Source organism: Lissotriton helveticus, chromosome 2_1 (assembly GCF_964261635.1).
Source record: "Lissotriton helveticus chromosome 2_1, aLisHel1.1, whole genome shotgun sequence".
Taxonomy (NCBI): Eukaryota; Metazoa; Chordata; class Amphibia; order Caudata; family Salamandridae; genus Lissotriton; species Lissotriton helveticus.
In genome coordinates this window covers 900,497,322-900,517,663 of record NC_136059.1, presented here as the reverse complement: position 1 = coordinate 900,517,663, position 20,342 = coordinate 900,497,322, and positions in this window count along the sequence as shown.

Here is a 20,342-nt window from a genome sequence, read left to right as displayed (position 1 = left end):
ATTTATTTTTGTTTGCTTGGTAGCAGGGACTTTCTATTAATAGGCTATAGTGATTTGCTATTCCAGTTATGGGGTCGTAGGCTAGAGCTATTAATTTTTTTATTTCATATGCAAAGTGGCTATTTGTTGCATATCCTACACTTAGGTCCTCATTACGATGTCGGGCGGAAACTTTCCGCCTGACACGGTCTCGAAATCGGGACTGACCGACTTGCAGTCGCCGTTTTCGCCCGACCGATTACGATGCAACCTAACACTGTTCGGTCGGAGTTCCAATCACTGGAAGCCCGTGTTCCGCTGGACAACACAGGCTTCCATGGGGAACTGTGGGGTGTGTGGAAAACCCTGCACCCTGTCGCAGGCACCGCACAATGCCTGCCACACAGTGCAGGGTTTAACAGGGGGGTCCCTAAGGTCCCCCCAGCCATCAAGCTTAGGCCACGGGATCAAGTGGGCCCTGCCAAGAGGCCCCCAAAGTCACTTTCCGACAGCCTTTTCATGTCAAAAAGGCTGACTTGGAATAGCTGTTGGAAATCAACATCGTAATCGCTCGTTCGGAAACACTGTCCATAGAGCTGTATGATGCGGTTCCGACTGACACGAATACTCCAATCGCCAGTCGGAACTGATTCAGAAAGGCCGTGCGGTTTACAATCTGACAGTGAACATTGTAATCGGTCGGACGGATTGTAAACTGACGGAGTCGGTCGGAAGTGTTCTGACACGGTCAAGGAGATTCCGACTGTCGGAAAGAGGCTTTCTGCCAGACATCATAATGAGGCCCTGAGGGTAGATTTTTGTAGGTGTCTCCAAATGCTCTGGTTAAGATGGTAATAGCACCCCTGTATGGATGTGTGGGAAAACATTTTATGACTGGCTTGTATAATTGATTATTCAAAGTCAATGGTAATTTTTGGGAGGTAATAATTGTTAGTTTGCTGTTTTATTTGGGTTAGGATGTCTACATAGGTAATTGTTTGTTTATTAGGTAAGAGCCCATAGATGAAAGGGATGTTGCTGTTGTGGTATTCCACATGTATGGTATAAAGTTGGTAAAATGGTTTGGGACATATTTTAAATGTCCCATCCATCATCCATGTTTCTCATTGCCTTATTTTGAATAGGTGTGTGGGTGTTGCAAAGATAATAAATATTTTTCCATTACATTTATTGTCATTTAAAAGGAATTGCTCCTCTTTTTGAGTCATTCCTAGATCAGTTGGAATTTCTACCTCACTGAGGCCCAAATTACGTTGCCGATCAGATGAGTGTCCGACCGGCATCGTGTCAGAGTGGAAACTGACCGACTAGTAGATGATGGTTCCATCCGATGAATTTGGATGCAACGGTCCATGAGGCAGTCATAAACATCACTTTCTCCATTGGGGCTTGTGCAGCAGCTGTAAAAGGGACGCTGCGCAACCTACTTTGGAAAAATGGGTGTTTACAAACATCCATGCACCATGTGGAGGCCGCGGAGGGATGGAGGGACAGGGGTCCTGCTAGGAGCCCCCAAAGTCCATTTCAAACTGCCCTTTGAAAGGCTGTCTGAAAGGGAACTTATATCCCTATAATGGTGTCAGAGTAGGCACTGCCCCATTGTAGGGTTTTACTTTCTGACTGCTGCTACATTGGGCTCCTTGACCCCGACAGAAATGCGGCGGTCGTTCCTCCGCCGCCTGCCTCTGACCGCCGCATCATATTGCGGCGGTCGAACTGTATAGCTAGATGTCGGTTGGACTGCAACTGACATCATAATGAGGGCCTGAATGTTTTGGGGACAGGAGGAATTATGACTGAATTGTTCTTTCCTGTATGACTGCCTGTTCAAAAACACCAATCACTCTGGTGGAACCTGTGCCAATGCCAGAACAAAGGTTGACTTTGGACAGAGCCCAGTATCCCCTTTTGGGTACATTTCTTGTTTCGTTATCAAAGAAAACCTTCAAGAGGATCTCCTTAACAAAGTATTTTTCTTTGTCCCTACAAACCAGGTAGATTTCTTCAAGCTCAGATGCGAATTGGCAGAGTTTTTTTTAGACAAATACCCATGAAAACATTTCATAACATGACTAGGTCAGAAATAACGTTTTTACAGGAATTGAAGGAAGATCCGTAAATAACAATAACACCAGCAGATTGAGGTGGTGTGATTGTTAGTCAGACCACAGAGGCCTACAATGTAGAATGTCTACAATTCGGAAGGAATTATTCAATTTTAAGGAAAGATTCCACACCAGAATTACAAAAAAAGATCAACATCTTGGTGGAAGAACTGGGAAATGGATGGATATGCCAAAAAGAAGCAGTTTTTTAATGCAAAGATATACCCAGAATTTCATATTTCTCTACTCTCCCGTAAGTTCATAAGACGACCAGCCCCACACCTGGAAGACCAATAGTGGCTGGAATAGACTCAATCTTGGAACATTTGTCACAATTTTGTGACCTTTTCCTGAGGGCAATAGTACAGAAAATGCCGGCATACCCAAAGGACACTAGAGAAATTTGGACCTGATCAAGGTCATGGATTTTGACCCAGAGAAGCAAAAACATTTTGTTTTCTGATAACTGGGAATACTAGACTCCAAGATCTTTCACACTGTGCTTGGCAGAACTAGCACTTATGAGGAACTTATTTCAGTGCAACACCACCATGTATCCACAAACCCATGGCACATCTATTGGAAGCTCATTTGCTCCCTGGTTAGCATGCCTGTATGTCTGGCATTTTGAGAAGAGTACATATATTCTCCTTGCAATCCCTTTCTGAATTCTATAAGGGTTTGGAAAATGTATATCGAAGATGTACTTTTAATTTGGAAAGGTGACAGGAGTCTAGCAGAAGAATTCCTCACAAGGCTAAGCAGTAGGAATCCTTTTCTGTTTCCACGAGTCAATACTTTATTTGGACCTAAAATTATTACTGAAAAGTGGCAAATTAGTGAGTAAAGTACGCCACAAGTCACTGACAGAAAAAATGTGCTATCCTTTTGCAGTTTTCATCCGAAATCACTAAGAGAAAACCTCCCCTACGTAGAAATTGCTAAAAAATAGTGGAGTTTGAGAACTAAGCAGAAATACTGAGTGAGAAACTATTAGAATGTGATTATCCCTAGCACGTAGTGAGCAGAGCTTGAAAAAGAGCTAAGACTAACAACAGAGAAGCACCTTCTGCCTCATGGGAACAGTCCGACCCGAACAGCCAAGCCAGGTCTTCCCTGAACCGGAAACAAGCATCCTGGGACAGGTTTTGTCAACATCTCCTTGAGTGTGCTTTGTTCACCCTAAGTTGGCAGGGTATGCCCAGACGTGGGTCCCTTGCTCACTTTGCCACTGGATTCAAGTTAACCTGGCTGATGAGGGGTGTTACCTCAAAAACTGTTCTCAGAATGCTTGTTTGCGGTTCAGGGAAGACCTGGCTTGCACGTTTGGCTAGACTGTTCCCATGAGACTCACGGTCAAAACTGATTTGCATATAGCTGGGTCTGAACTGAGGTGGCAAAGTGAGCTAAAGAACGATGGTGGATTCAACCCAGATCTGTGACTGGTGGTGAGTGTCTAAAAAGTTTTGGCGCTCAACCCATCATCTCCTTGTGTTTGCTTTGTTCACCCTAAGTTGGCAAGGTATGCCCAGACATGGGTCCCTTTCTCACTTTGCCACTGGATTGACGCTAGCCTGGGTAATGAGGGTTGTTAATCGGAAACTGGTCCCAGGATGCTTGTTTCCAGTTCAGGGAAGACCTGGCTTGGCAGTTGGTGCTGGACTGTTCCCATGAGGCACAGGGTTAAGACCGATTTGCATATAGCTTGGTCTGAACAGAGGTGGCAAAGTGAGCTAAAGAACGCGGATCGATTCAACTCAGATCTGTGACTGGGGGTGAGGGTCTGAAAAGTTTTGGCGCTCCGTGCATAATTTTCTTGTGTTTGCTGTATTCTTAATTCTAACAGACTAAATCTTAATTGCCCACTTTTTTCCTCCAAAAAAACGCTAGCTCCTGTAATACTTTGGTACACACCAGACCCAGAACAATGATACAGCGGATCAGAACCAATCAAATACTCTGGGGTTTACCCCCAGTTTCAGGACATAATGCCTGCGGAAGCTGTAAGGCCTGCCTATTCACAACAAGCACTAAAACAATAGATCTTGGTTTATAGTACCCCTGGGAATAAATGAATCATGCAGTCTGTAATTCGGAGAATGTCTTCTATTTGATCAATTGCCCTTGTGGCTATGTGTATGTAGTGATGACTACTAGACGTATAAAAAGCAGGAGTTTAGAGCATATGAGCAAAATCAGCTACAAAAAGACAACAACGAAATTAACTATACATCAAGAAAAAGACGTTAGATGGTTGGTAATTTATAAGCCTTACCTCCCAAAAACCATCACAGATGTTACTTATTTCCTATTCCAGTGAGAGAACAGATGGCTGCATAGGCTCAGGAGTAGCAAAAGAGGACTTAATTACTCTAACCTGTGGCACCAACTTAATAGTACCTGGTAATGAATTAGGATGGTTCGGCACCCTTGTTTTGGAAAACCATATGGTTTGTTACTCAAAATCATTCAACACAGAATTCATGAAGTCACTTGTTCCAAGTCAAAAATTCCTTTTCTTCAGTGCATGCATTTTCGAAGAAAATTCTTTATTCTTGTTTCTTTTTCAAACTCTTCTTCTTCTCAGATTAAAAGCCACAATAGCCGGTAATTGGTTGCCATATCCTTATAATAGTCTCACAGGAATGGAATGGAATTACCTTAAGAGTACAATGGAAAACAGATATCCAGTCAGATATAGCAGAGTAGAACATCTGAGTCCCAGAAAACGTAAATCACATCCATGTTAGACAATGGTCAGTGCTTTAATGTGAAGGGTCTCTATCTTTTAACCTAGGGCCCGATTAAGATACGGTTCGGAATATGATATGATTCGGTCGGACTCCCTTTGACTTCAAAGGGAGCCTATATTCTGACCGAATGCATAGGCTCCCATTGAATAAAGGGGTGGCAAGGGAAAATCGGGCACCGGTGGTGGGCACCCCCTTGTGCCTGCCACAATGTGCATGGCTTGTAAGGGGGGACCCAGGGGTACCTTCATGGGCCTGATTGGGAAGGATCCAGGTGAAGGGGGGCACACTATGTGCCCCCACAGTCTGATTCAGACTGCTGATTTGAGTCAAACAGCACGATTCAGAAAGGCTGTCCTAATCCAGCATCGTAATCGGTCATTCGGAAGTACAGCTCGTAAAGACGTACAAGTCTCCTCCATGCGGCTAAGTCATTCCGAATGCGGTTGGGTTCTGATTAGGATATTCATAATGCTTAACTCGCATCGTAATCAGTCGGTCGGAAACCTTTTCGATTTGGTCGGAAAGACATGTTCCCAATCCGATTCGGATGGAGCAAATGCTGTTAGGAGGCCTTCCAAACCGCATCTTAATCGGCCCCATAGACAATACGAGAATGGGTTTAGTATAACAGAGTATACTTAATCTTAGAGCACTCCAATATGGCCGCTGGAGGTTCCTTACCGGAATTAGATGCCCCTTTCTAACAGCAGAATGGGATCGCTGTAGGAAGTCAGGTTACTTACAATCACAGCATCGAGAGATCTCTAATGGAGATGCCGAGAAGTTCACATCGCCAGAGGGTGCAGAGTGGCGCGGTTGGCTAGTCGCTCCTTGAGGAAGTTAGATGGGTTCTGATCAGGAGGCACCTTTGGCTAGAAATGAGGTAACTTTAATACAAAAATACTTCAGGGTTTTGTACCGATATCCAAGGAAAGGCATAAGACATAGCCTAATATATCGATAAAAGGCCTGCTATGATCTCTGTTAAGATTCCCTCCAGTAACAAAACAATATGGGGTGACAAGGTTGTGGCTATAGAGCACCTCATAAGACATTGAGTAAGCAAGTACTCCAGAAAAACATGCATTCGAGTTTATGAACATGAAGGGTGGATAGGTCTGTAACTGATGGCAAAATAATTGTGATATAAGATTGAGTGCATTCAGCAGGCTCTCAAACAACATAAAAGGGTTAGTGTGTGGTATTATGATAGTAACGTGACCACTGATGAATTATCCAGGAGTGATGGCTTGCCCACCATGATCTTGAAAGGATATAAAAAACATATACAGACAAAGTAGTTTTTATATATGGAGGAAGGATATAAAGTATATTTGACATGTTTTAATATGATAAGATAAGTCTCTTTTGTGTCTTGAGAGTATGGCAACAGGCGGATGTTACCACTCTTGCCCTGAGTTAGGAGAAGCAATTGTGAAGCTCGGGTAAGAAAGCAGTTTTTGTTCAAATTTATCATTGTTTGTACCATATATAAATCAGAAAAGTGTCTCACATATCACTTGGAGAAGGGTGCTATAATAGAGTGAGAAATTTATAAGGATTTGAAAGGCACTATATGATTATGGATATTTAAAGTGCCTAAAAAGGTGGAGTACCTAACAGAGTAAAGAAAAAGAAAAAAGAAAAAATAATCTTGGATTATTTCTTGTTTTTTTGTTTTTTAATGCTAGAATGAATACTTTTTTTTAATTTATTTTTTACTAGGTTTTCCAACGGCATACAAAGAAACAGAAAATAAGAAAACTAAAAGGCATGGCACAGTACTTATTGACAATTGGATGCAAAGTTTATGTCATAGGGCATATAAATACACTTGACTACTGTTTTTACATTAAAGAGGGCATTAGAATATGACACATAAACATTGCTATAAACAGGCATAAGAACCCATTTCACCAAGAACAATACACCATGACTTAGAGTCTATTTCTGATAATGCAGGCAGGCATTTGAGACCAATGTAGGTGAACGAGACCTGCCCCTCTCTTACCTCACCCGTTAAGACATGTCACTCTCCAATGTGTATGCATGCAAGCGTACAGCCGTGCACATTAGCAACCAGAATTTTCCTTTAGGTACACTATCAGTGGCTCCCAAATGTCTCTAGGGCGGGATGGTATCGGAAGGAGGTCAGCATAGGCAGTGAGTTGATCCCTACAGTATATAAAGTAAGAGAGACATTCCTTGAATTCGGGCTCTCGCCCTATGTCTCACCTGCATGCCAGTCTACGCTTAGCCAGCGATAAACCTAGTGCCACAAATTTCCTGCAGGACTGCTGTATATCTGCTGTGTATCCCAGGAGTGCCGTCATGGGGGTGGCTGGGTTAGCAACACCAACCATTTTAGATAGCTCATCAGCACCTTCCCCCAGTATTCGTAGACCGGACTACAGTGCCATGAGAGGTTCAAGAAGTCCACCGCCTCCTGCCGGCATCGCAAGCAATGATCAACCTCTCGTAGTTTAAATTTATGCAGCTTTGTAGGTGTGTAATATGTTCTATTCGAAAATGTTAAATTAATTATGTACAGTCGACTGCTTGCAGTAATGGCCTCTGTGAGCAACAGTAAGCCCATTGCTCATCTATTAAAGGCTCCCGAAGGTCAATGCCCCATTCTTCTCTGACCCCGTGTGTCGCCTGTGGCCATTCAATCAGCGCTGCTTAGTAAATTTGGGATACAGCATGTGCCGGCCCTGTTAGTTTCAATGTTGCACGAAGGACCTCCAGTATGGAAGGTTCAGTTGGGAATACAGGGACATTGTATCGAATCTTGTGTTTGAGTCTTATATATAGAAAAACCTCCAAGGGAGTAATCCCACCCCCCACGAGTAACTCCAGCTGGCATTTAAATTGCCCCTCATGGTATAGGTCCCACCACACATTAAGGCCTTGCTTCCAAAACATTTGCCGGCATGCGACCTCCTGAGTAACCAGAGCGACAGGCAAGTGCAGGAGTGGTAGCAGTGGAGAATATAACACGGTTTACCCATTATTTTGGACAGTCTCTTCCATGCATGGTTGTTGCAGCTAACCGTATGGTGTGTTACCCCCTTGCCAGGGACAGTGGTTCCCAGGAAGGAGTTTAGGGGTGTGGGCCACATGTAACCCTGTTTAATAGCCAGGTGTGGCATGTAAGGGGGGCGTGGAGTCAGTAGGTAGCGTAATGAGCCTGCGCACTAAGGTAATAAAGTTCCATGTCCAGGGCTTCAAACCCTCCCCTGGAGAATGGCTTTGTCAGGACCTTCCATCCTACTCTATGCTGTTTTCCGCCACATGCAAGTTTAATGAGCAAGGATCGGAGCGTACTGAAAAATGTTCGGCCAGGATTATAGGGTATATTAACAAAGAGATATACAAGCTTGGCCAGAATGTTCATCTTCACCAATGCCAGCCAGGGAGAGCGGTACAAAATGGGGTGGTGATGGACGGAGCATCTGAATCAATCAAACACTCACACCCAGTCAAAAGATCTGGGTTTAATCCATCACCGTTCTTTAGCCCACTCTACCACCCCAGTTCAGACATGGCTATATGCAAATCAGTCTGACCCTGTGCCTCATGGGAACAGTCCAGCCCGAACTGCCAAGCCATGCCTTCCCTGGATCGGAGAGAAGCTTCCGAGGACCGGTTTCTGGCATTCCAGCCGTCTTCAGCCCGGCTTGCTTGAATCCAGTGCCAAAGTGAGCAAGAGACTCATGTCTGAGCATACCCTGCCACACTTATGGCGGCCAAAGGCTTGGCAGTTACGGGCTGGACTGTTCCTATGAGGCACAGGGTCAGACTGATTTGCATATAGCCATGTCTGAACTGGGGTGGTAGAGTGGGCTAAAGAACGGTGATGGATCAAACCCAGATCTTTTGACTGAGTGTGAGTGTTTGATTGCTTCAGATGCTCCGTCCATCACCACCCCCTTTTGTACCGCTTTTGGTCGCCATAAGTGTGGCAGGGTATGCTCAGACATGAGTCCCTTGCTCACTTTGCCACTGGATTCAAGCAAGCCGGGCTGAAGACGGCTGGAATGCCAGAAACCGGTCCTCGGAAGCTTCTTTCCGGTCCAGGGAAGGCATGTCTTGGCAGTTCGGGCTGGACTGTTCCTATGAGGCACAGGGTCAGACTGATTTGCATATAGCCATGTCTGAACTGGGGTGGCAGAGTGGGCTAAAGAACCGTGATGGATCAAACCCAGATCTTTTGACTGGGTGTGAGTGTTTGATTGGTTCAGATGCTCCGTCCATCACCACCCCCTTTTGTACCGCTTTTGGCCACCATAAGTGTGGCAGGGTATGCTCAGACGTGAGTCCTTTGCTCACTTTGCCACTGGATTCAAGCAATCCGGGCTGAAGAAGGCTGTAATGCCAGAAACCGGTCCTCGGAAGCTTCTTTCCGGTCCAGGGAAGGCATGGCTTGGCAGTTCGGGCTGGACTGTTCCTATGATTCACAGGGTCAGACTGATTTGCATATAGCCATGTCTGAACTGGGGTGGCAGAGTGGGCTAAAGAACGGTGATGGATCAAACCCAGATCTTTTGACTGGGTGTGAGTGTTTGATTGGTTCAGATGCTCCGTCCATCACGACCCCCTTTTGTACCGCTTTTGGCCGTCATAAGTGTGGCAGGGTATGCTCAGAGGTGAGTCCCTTGCTCACTTTGCCACTGGATTCAAGCAAGCTGGGCTGAAGACGGCTGTAATGCCAGAAACCGGTCCTTGGAAGCTTCTTTCCGGTCCAGGGAAGGCATGGCTTGGCAGTTCGGGCAGGACTGTTCCCATGAGGCACAGGGTCAGACTGATTTGCATATAGCCATGTCTGAACTGGGGTGGCAGAGTGGGCTAAAGAACGGTGATGGATCAAACCCAGATCTTTTGACTGGGTGTGAGTGTTTGATTGGTTCAGATGCTCCGTCCATCACCACCCCCTTTTGTACAGCCAGGGAGAGTGGCAATGTGACCCATCTATCTATGCAGGAGTGGATAGTTTCAATCGCTGTGCTATATTTGGCTCGGAGGGTTGTTTCTCTGTCTCTTGTGATGCCACTGATGGAGCAGGGGAAATACAAAACATTTTGTACCCCCTTTGAAGTTAATGACCTCATAACTTTATTATCATTATTTGTGTGAAGCACATAAACTAATCAACAAATGCACCTTTTATTTAGACATTACACGTGGGAAACTAACTGCTATTTGCAAACTTCTAATTTATTAATAGAATGTGAATTAAAGTAACATAGGTTTGTGATTGACGTAAAAAAGTAGAGTAAATTGCATGTATTTGTGTTTGCAGTAGAGTAATATCATGGCAAAGAATGCAGATGGTAAGTAAAATGGCTTTAAATGTCCGCTTTGCTAGGTAATACCTAACACGGGTCATTAGAATGTTGGGCGGTAAACAGAAGGGCCTATTTTCTATATCTAATTTTTCTTATGTTTGCTTTCATGTTAGTTCTGATTTGGGTCTGCTAGGCCTCACCTGAAAAATGGCTGCTGTGAAATGTGACGGCGTAAAGGAAAACCAAGATGGCCCCCGCGCAAGGGTAGAATGGAAGTTTCAGTCACGAGTGTATGGCCTATGCCCAGAGTGAGAGATGTCAAGGCCAGCCTGGCCAGCAACTGAAGTTGTGCCAAAGAGACTATTCTAAAGCATGGGAACGGATGAAAGAATTGAGTTCCAGAGGATGAGAAAATTCATGACTGCAGACGAGTGTTACAAATAGTTTAACAAAGTATAAATGTGAATATTACATGAAGTCATGTGAACCCTTGAATGAGTAAGGACTGTACAAACTGGTTTGAGGACAATAGGTGATCATCACCACCCCTCCAATGGACCAATCAAAAGTGGATGTAGCCTCTAAAAGTTTAAATTTTGGGTATAGAAAGTTAAGGAAAGTGTATAAAAAGTAGCTTGTGTCTGTGTGGATTATTGCTTCTTTTTCCGCACCGTTGCTCAGCATGACATGCTGTCAGTTGAGACAATTTTCTTTATGGTGCAAGAGACTTTTAAAATATTGGACTTTGAACTCTGATGGGGAAAAGGAACGAGACTGTCGTGGGAATTCTATCTCGGGGCGGTACGTCCAAGGAGGTTAGAGGGACAGACAGTCAGCTTGGGAACATATCCTGTTATCTGCGGTTCATTTTCTGGTGAACCATTCTCATCATCGCCCTATGTCCAAGGGGTAATGAGTATTTTCCATTTTCTAATTTTCCTATGCTTAAATGTATTGAAATAATGCTTAAATGTGTGTACCTTATAAAATTTACTTGATTTCAATTTCTGTTGAATGAATTCAGATAAAATCTTATAAAATATAAACTCGAGTCTGTGGTTATTAGAATAAAATTCCTGATAAATAATTGTTGAAGGTTTTAAAATTGTGATTGAGCTGGACCTAATCGCCATCAACTGATTCCTACTAGTTGGTCCATTGACCAAATAGCGGAGTACCTTGATGTTTTTTAGAACTGACAGCTATCAAAGTTTAATGTATATCAATCAATCATGCCATTTGTATAGCGCACTACTCACCCGGGAGGGTCTCAAGGCGCTTGGGGGGAGGGGGATGCTACTGCTCGAACAGACAGGTCTTGAGTTGTTTCCTGAAGGCGAGATGGTCCTGGGTCAGCCGAAGGTGGATGGGGAGGGAGTTCCAAGTCTTGGCAGCCAGGTAAGAGAAGGATCTTCCTCCGGCGGTGGCTCTTCGGATGCGTGGTACGGCTGCGAGGGCAAGGCTGGTGGACCGTAGCTGGCGGGTTGGCGGGTAGAAGGTCAGGCGGTCGTTGAGGTACTTGGGGCCCAGGTCGTGGAGAGACTTGTGTGCGTGGGTGAGGAGCCGGAACGTGATCCTCTTGTCGATGGGGAGCCAGTGCAGGTTCCTCAGGTGGCTGGAGATGTGGCTGCGTCGGGGGACATCCAGGATGAGTCGGGCGGAGGCGTTCTGGATGTGCTGGAGTCTTTTCTGTAGCTTGGCTGTGGTTCCAGCGTAGAGGGCGTTTCCGTAGTCCAGTCGGCTGGTGACGAGTGCCTGGGTGACAGTCTTCCTGGTCTCGGTCGGGATCCAGCGGAAGATCTTGCGAAGCATACGCAGGGTGTTGAAGCACGATGAGGAGACGGCGTTGACTTGTCTGGTCATCGAGAGGGAGGGGTCCAGGATGAAGCCCAGGTTGCGTGCGTGGTTGGTTGGCTTGGGTGCGGTGCCCAGGGCTGGGGGCCACCAGGAGTCGTCCCAGGCGGAGGGCGAAGATCCCAGGATGAGGACTTCCGTCTTGTCCGAGTTCAGTTTCAGGCGGCTGTCCTTCATCCACTCGGCGACGTCTTTCATCCCTTCGTGTAGGCAGGTTCTGGCGGTGTCGGGGTCTCTGGTGAGGGAGAGGATCAGCTGGGTGTCGTCGGCGTAAGAGATGATGTTGAGGTTGTGCTGGCGTGCGATGGCTGCGAGAGGTTTCATGTAGATGTTGAAGAGGGTGGGGCTGAGTGAAGATCCTTGCGGGACGCCGCAGATGACATCGGTGGCCTCGGAGCGAAACGGGGGGAGGCAGACTCTTTGTGTTCTTCCGGCGAGGAACGAGATGATCCACTCCAGTGCCTTCTCTTGGATACCGATGTTGCTGAGGCGCTGGACTAGGGTGCGGTGGCAGACCGTGTCGAACGCAGCATATATAGTTATTGTATAGATTAATAAGGTACCACGCATGTCTTGCAGCTCGTCTACTTATCACTGAACTAGGGTCTGTGTGTGACTGTGTGTATGCCGTGTTATGGGCCCCACCAATGTGTAAATGGTAAGAGTTTCCTGGATTAGTGACGCAAGGAAAGGGTTTTATATTAGACCCGCTGCATCACCACTCCCAAATATTTTATTTCCTGATCGCACAGGCTCAGTGGGAAATCAGGGGAAAATTGTGCAGTATTTGGAGTGTGGAAATATCTGCCACTTATTCAAGTTAATTCTGATTCCCGATATGTCCACAAATCTTATGAATTCCTGAAGGATCGGATTGAGGGTTGTGCTGGTGTCGCGTAGGTAGAGGGTAGTATCGTCAGCGTATAGTGATATCAGTATCTGATGAGAGGGATATTGAACAGCATATTCCCTATGGTGTTGTCTAATTGTGGCAGCTAAGGGTTCGATGGCTAAAGCAAAAAGCGGGCATCCCTGTCGCATGCCCCTCGTAATGGCGATCAGGCTGAGTAGAGCCCTTTGACTTTCACTATTGCCTTGGGCTGGGTGTATAGCAGCTTTATCCACACCAGAAAATGTTGGGGGAAACCCATTCTACTCAGTACAGCAAACGTATCCCAACTCAAGGGAATCAAATGCTTTTGTAGCGTCCAAGAAAATTCCCGCTGCAGAAACATCTGGGTCAATGTTTTGCAGTAGCGCAAATGTAGTTCTCAAATTGTGTGAAGTAGCACGAAAACAGACTGATCCGGGAGGACCAGCCCATCCATTAGTAATGATAACCTATTAGCTATGACCTGGGCCAGAATTTTGGTGTCATAATTAATCAGCAACAGTGGCCTATATGCATTTCATTTGTCAGCTTTTTTACCCGGTTTAAGTAATGAATTAATCATGGCCGGGTGCATTGACAAGGGGAAGACGCCCACCTCTACAGCCTCCTCAGACACTTGCTTGAGTATGGGGACCAGCTGCTCAATATAGCATCTGTAAAAATCTGCAGGCAGTCTGTCAGGCCCTGGAGCCCTGCCCGAACGCACACTCATTATAGCTGACTTATCTCGTCTTCTTCAAACTCTACAGACAAAACTTATCTGCGGGAGTCGCTTATCCAGCCTAGCGCGGTATCATCAAAATAGGATGCTATGTCTGGTATGCCACATTGCCAGGAGCTATAAAGTGTTGCATAGTAATTGGAAAATATTTCTAGGATCTCTTTAGTGTCAGTGTGTCTGTTACTCTATTCATCAAGTATGTCCAGTACCTGGTTGGCGAACCTAGGGACCCTGGTAGCCTCCGCGAGAGCCTTGCCTGGGCGCTTCCCCTCCCCATAACATGACATAACATAACAGGTGTATTTGTAAAGCACAGGTTCACCCGGAGGTATCTTGGCACTGCATAACAGATGTTTATTCTTACCCAACTCATTTGTACTCAATTTATCGACCTCAGATGGATGAAAGGCTGAGTGAAGCCACCGGTGTTTGAACCTGTGACCATGAGGTTGAACACAGGCCACTGCAATGGACACATTAGTCCACCGAGCCACCAGACCCGGCCACATGATATTTCAATCAGAATTTAGATTCACGCTCTGCTTCGTCTGTATATTCTGTATATTCTGTGAGGCGCTTCTTAAGTTTAGCATTGAGATGTCAATCAGGGGAGGATGCGATTGCCTCTTCTGTCCTCTTAATATCCATCTCTATTTTATGTAGAGTGCCTCTGATAGATTTGAGGATCCTCCCCCCTCTTGGCTACGCACAATCCCCTTACCATAAATTTAAAGCTTTCCCACACATTTGCCAGCATTGCCACACTGTCCATGGTGTGGAAAAAATAAATAATCTCCTGATCTATCTATTCACAGGAAGTTGTGTCTAGCATGGTCATGGGCCGAAGCCTCTCATGACCGGTATGGGGAAATGTTACCCGGTGGGGAGAGTTTCGTCAGCACCGGTGAATGATCAGAGAGGGCCCGACCAAAGTGCGACATTTCTCTGAGCCACGTGTTTAGCCCCCCAGCCAGAAATCGAGCCTCGACCAGCTGGAATGCACGCTGGAGACAAAAGTGCCCTCTCTGCAAGCTGGATGAAGAAACCTCCATGCATCAAACAGTTGGCGATCGACCTTAATGCCTAAAAGGTGTTTAGTCGCATGAGGGTGTGAGTATGTGTGCATGGGGGAACGATCCAACCTGGGGTCCTATGTCAGATTGAAGAATCCACCCCATATTATTAACATGGACTCTATTTCAAAGATATTGCCCCAAAGATTAAAAAGAACCCCGGACCATCAATGTTGGGTGTATAAAAACATACTAATGTAACTGTGTGGCCAGCAACTCTAACCCACATAATGCTGTATCTACCTTGAGTGTCCTGCAGTTGTAATAATGGATAGTAATCCACCCCTGATTTTTTTGAGTATAGCTGTGTATGTGGAGAAAGAAGAGAAGCAGCTGTGCGCAGCTCATTTTCTACCAAAGGTAATTGGCGCAGGCAGGTTGAGATGCGTATCCTGTATCATAGCCATTTGAACTTGGTGATGATCCAGGTATCCCAGGATCAACCTTCGTTTGAGTGGGTCACTAAGACCGTGCACATTCCATGTCAAACAGTGAATTATGGGAGTTTTAGCTAGACCGCTAGTTGCCGTCGCCCCTTAGGAGCTGCACTGGGGACGAGTGTACATTTAATGACCACAATGTGTTATAGCTAGACATAGAAATTCCGCATTTGCAATATACATTAAGAACTATGCAGTACAATACCCCTCCACTTAGCAAAAACAGACTTAACCTACCCACCCCCCACACCTGTGACCCAACCCCACAGGTGAATGAAAGCCCACCCTTCCCAAAAGTATCCAGCCTAAATGAGGCGCCCAACAGAAGACAAACTATCACTAAAAGTGACATGTGATTAAGGGACAACATTAAACATGGGGCACATTCCCACTGGGGATGTATGCCAGAGGGATAGTCAGCGCACCTTGCAGTAGTTAGGAAGCCTTGGCGATCATTATTAGGCAGACTTGTCATGTCAAATGATAACAATGCATGGAATAACATTATGAATATACAAAGGCCCATATAAGTCCATCACCAATGTGCGCCGTTGTGCAGTTCATCAGTGCATACTGCCTTACCAGCTCCAAAAGCAGTGATTTTACCATCATTCCTCGTCAGCAGCCAGAGACGATTGTCCATATCCACGGCCCCTGTCCCGGGGCGTAGGCAAATATCTCAGGGCAGTTTTCACAAAGTCTTTGGCCTGCTGCAGGTTGTTGAACACGTGAGATTTGCCATAATGGAGAACACGTAAACTGGCAGGATATAGCATGGAGTATTGTATACTGGCCATGTTGGGACTTCTTTTTGATGGGAAGGAGCTTTTTCCGTGCCTCCTGCCGCGCCAGGGTAAAATCAGGATTGATCGAGATTCTGTTACCATCGAAAGACAGGTCTTGTTTTTCCCTGGCTAGCCGCAGTGCTGTATCGTGGTCTTTGTAATTAAGCAATCGTGCCAGGATAGGGCGGAGAGAGCCCTTGGTGGCGGTTTCGGAGCCAGAGAACAATGAGCTTTTTCAACTACCAGGACCTTGGAGAAGGCCTCAGCTCCGAAGAGGTCGAGCAGCAGTTTTTTGACATAGTCTTCCATATGCCCCATAGCAGTGGACTCCGGAACCCCCAGGACACGTACATTTTTCCTCCGCGATTGCTCTTCTAAGTCTTCATTTTTGGTGGTGATGGTCTTCAGAAGTTTCTCCACACCTAGAACTTTTTCATTGCTTGCCGTGGAACAGTCTTTAATTGCCGAGATGCACTGCTCAGCCTCCGAGATGCGACCATCATGTTTTCTAGCTTTTGTGGAATGAAATCCATTCGCATGTTCATAGCATCCATTTTGGATTCAATTGACGTGAGGCTTTGGCGCATGGTTAGTAACAATGACTTAATGTCTGAGTCTTGTGGGGCAGTAGAGGACGAGGCTTCCTGCTCCCTTTGTGAGGTCCTGTCTTCCGGCTCTTCAGAAGCAGTCTTGCGGGCGGAGAAGTGCAGCTTGGACTGCTTATCCTCTGTGCGGCCCATGATGTGTTTGACTACGTGGTGGAGGCAGCTCTATAGGATCCACAGCGGAGAAAGTTCACAGAGTCAGTGTATTTTTTGTAGCAATGGGATCTGTGATCCCAATCAAAATGTCCTGCTTCTCCAGACAGTATTGTGGTGTTTGCTCCCAGGTCATCAGACACAGGCCCCAGCCGCCAGATCTAGCCCCCTTGAATCACTCACAACATCAGTTGCAGGGCTACTAGCATCCTCCCGAGGGCTACACACCCCAGCGGGCACCAGACCAGGCAGCACCCAACACACACAGCACCAGATGGCCTCAACGCGTATCAGCCACTACCAGGCCAGGCCGTCGCCACAGCACCACCGGTCATAGCAGGAGGCGTGAACCGATCAGGGCAGGGCACAATTGCAGGCCTCTGAATTCCGCGTTCCCAAAGCGGGCCCATCGCATGTTTTACCAGATTTGCATCCTGCTATCTAATGGGGCTGAGTCCTCAGGCCAGGCCGCTCTCACCCACCTAGAGTACGTGGCCACAAGTCGTGGCCTACAGGGGTCCGCAACAGGTAGAGGTCTCTCAGCAACGAGTTTCCTCAAAATACAGCAGCACTAGCGTTGCACACCTCGCCTCCAAGCATGCAAAGCAGTGCCCACCTCCAGTCTTTAGTCGTGCAGTTGCACCATTTCTTGTTTTTTAAGGTACACACCGTGAGTGTGTCTACAAATAGGCAAGGATTGCCAAAAATGTATCCCTACCACTTAGTATAATTTAGGAGGCAGGATTGTGACTAGAATAAGGGATCAGTATCCTGAAGAAGGCCTATGACCCATTGGGGCGACTGTTAAAGGCTGAAACATGTTGATACCAGCAGTTAGGGTAATGGAGGCATCTGTTCCATGATATACTCATCTTCAAATTTTGTAATCCTGTCAATGGTGACCCTGAATAAATAAGAATGGGGCCTTCCACACAGACATTTTTATGCATTTTTCTTTCTCTGCATTTGGAATCCCTTTTTAAAAAAACTCTTTCAACAAAAAAACATGCGCTCCACCCTGAATGCTTGCCTGCGCCAGGATGTGCCAGCGGCCCAATGTTGAAGCATGCCACTATCTAGTGGGTGAGGGCAATTTTCTAATAACCCTAAGGGTTTTCCAGTAGGTTCTCTCTCCCAACATATATACTTTCTGTTCCTTACACTCGGAGTACCTTATGGGGGTTGATGTTTTTTTTTTTCAATTGTTCCTAGTCCTTCTCGTTTGGTGAGTTCTAGAGTGAGATTTCGGAAACCTAGGGAAGGCTCAATCTCTAGTCCCCTCTAGTTTGTGTTTGCTATGTGCTGGGTTCAAGGCCTCAGGAGCTTGTTATGTCCTTGTAGTTCACAAAGGTGGCTAGCCAACTAGCAATTCGAGTCACTTCTGGTAGTGCTGGGTTCAAGGAGATGATCTGGTTCTCCTTAAAGCGGAAGGCAGTCTTTCTAGCAGCAGGGCAGTACTGTACTCTCTCTGGTAGTCAATGCAATCCTTCTGAAGTATTCCACAGGTCCCGGAGTGTACTTAAGAGATGTCACGAGGGTCAAATATTTATGTCTGGTAACAGCCTTTGAATTGGGGGGTTTCCCTATACTACCCCCACATATGGCTATTGAAAGTTGTTCCTTTCCCCTGCCTAGGATCTAAGAAGAATGAGGTGGAAAAAGGCTGATTCCAGGGGCATTTGTGTGTGCTGGAGGCAAGCGTTTTGAAGTGTAAGTGGGGTAGGGAATAACTCTACCCCAGCCATCCTGCCAACATAAAATCCCCTTTTGGCTTACTGTGTGTGAGGAATTCACAAAGCTCAACAGCAAAGCCATCTACAGTCATGTGGCCCAACAGCAAAGCCATCCACAGTCATGTGACCCAGAAGACTGGCAGAGACATAAATGGTTAGGACAAGAACATGCTAACTTTCTGAAAGATGTTTTACTTATCATGTGACAGTGGTTTTCAGTGGTATCATTAAACGCAGAATAATGGATCAAATGGCTAAACATCCTCATGTAATGAATGCTAAAGGACAACATTGTTTCCATGAACAAATAAGGTCACTACACTTGTAAATAAAACAAAGAGAAGGCTTTCTTCTCTTTAAATAGTCAGCAAGTACATCTCAATAAAGTGCAAAACAGTGCATAGTGTCCCCCAGTGCAAAAACGACAACAGAATTATTTACAGAAATAAAAGAATACAGGAACGCTAGTGTGTTTGTAACAAACATTCAAAATGCCAAGTTACTGCATCTGTCAAGATTGGTTGCACACTTGTTTGTTTGTTCCTCATTGGTGTTGACAACATTTCAACCCTTATTTGAGATACAAAGGTATCATCAGGACTAAAGGAATGCAGGGACATCTACAACAGAATCAGGGCACGTTGGTGGTCCCAAGTGCAAAAATAGCACGAATTGGGAAAAAGTGATCTGATGAGCCCATATTTAAAGACAACAGAGGCCAATTCATGCGTACCCAAATTCAAAATTACACTATGATGAAATAGTGGAAATATATCCTCAATCAGGGGAGAATTTTTCCTGTATAGGTGAAAATGACACATGTGATTTACAGCGGTACTCAACTATTAGAGACCGTGGATTTTGTAGAACAAACTACCACCACAAAAACCTAAATTCACTTCCGAGTAGCAAGGAACGGCAAAAACCGATGGACGCGGTGTCTTAACAAAGCTGACTGTAAGGGCCGGCCTACCAAAAAGTAGCCTGCTGTGTAGAGCCAATCCTCGGATACACGTCTGACAGCACGGTAGCGAGAAACGGTGCTGTCTATGGAGGAAGGTGAAGCATGGACGTGCGCTTCAGGGGAGCATGGAAGACAGCCCCAAAATGAGGCTTGGTACACAGTGCTCATTAAAACTTTGGAGTGATCAAGGATGCTGATAGGAACTGAGAACAGAGGGGTCATTTAGGATGGCGGGCAGAAAACCAGTCCGACCTCCATGGTAGCGGAAATAAACCGTCCGCACGTAACGCAAAACCGGCAGCCAAATTAAGATCAACCTCCAGAAAAAAATGACCGCGGCAGAATGATGCCACAAAAGACCGCCGGTAGCAGGCAGAGCAGGTGAAAATCCGTCCGAGGCAGGAGGATTCGGGCAGAAAAATCCAAAACCGCCATACAGCCAGCGGATTGCCCACAGGTCCAATTAGGATACCATTGAGGTGACAGCGGAATGATCTGCTGTTTCCGCCACAATCGCAAACAATGAAGAATCGGAGAACCAGTGGAAGGGCAGTTGCATACCCACCGCCGCGGACACTCGGGGACAATTATGGTGGTTGACAAAAAAACACACATCAAGGCCACCAAGTGTACACATCAAACTAACTCAAAGGAGAGGCAAACCACCACACATCTCACAAGCACAACAACACACACACACACACACCACTTACATCAACACCACCACTCTCACATCTGCACCTTTAACACATTTGCACATTACACACCATGGCACAGAAGAAAATGCCCAAATTCACTTACAGTGAGTTGTCAGTCATGGTAGATGAGGTTATCAGATTAGAACCACAATTGTTTGGTAACCTGGTCCAACAGACACCATTAGCCACCAGAACAAAAATGTGGGCAAGGATAGTCAGCAAGGTCAATGCAGTAGGGACCAGCCCACGCTCCAAGAAGGAGATAGTGAAGCAGTGGC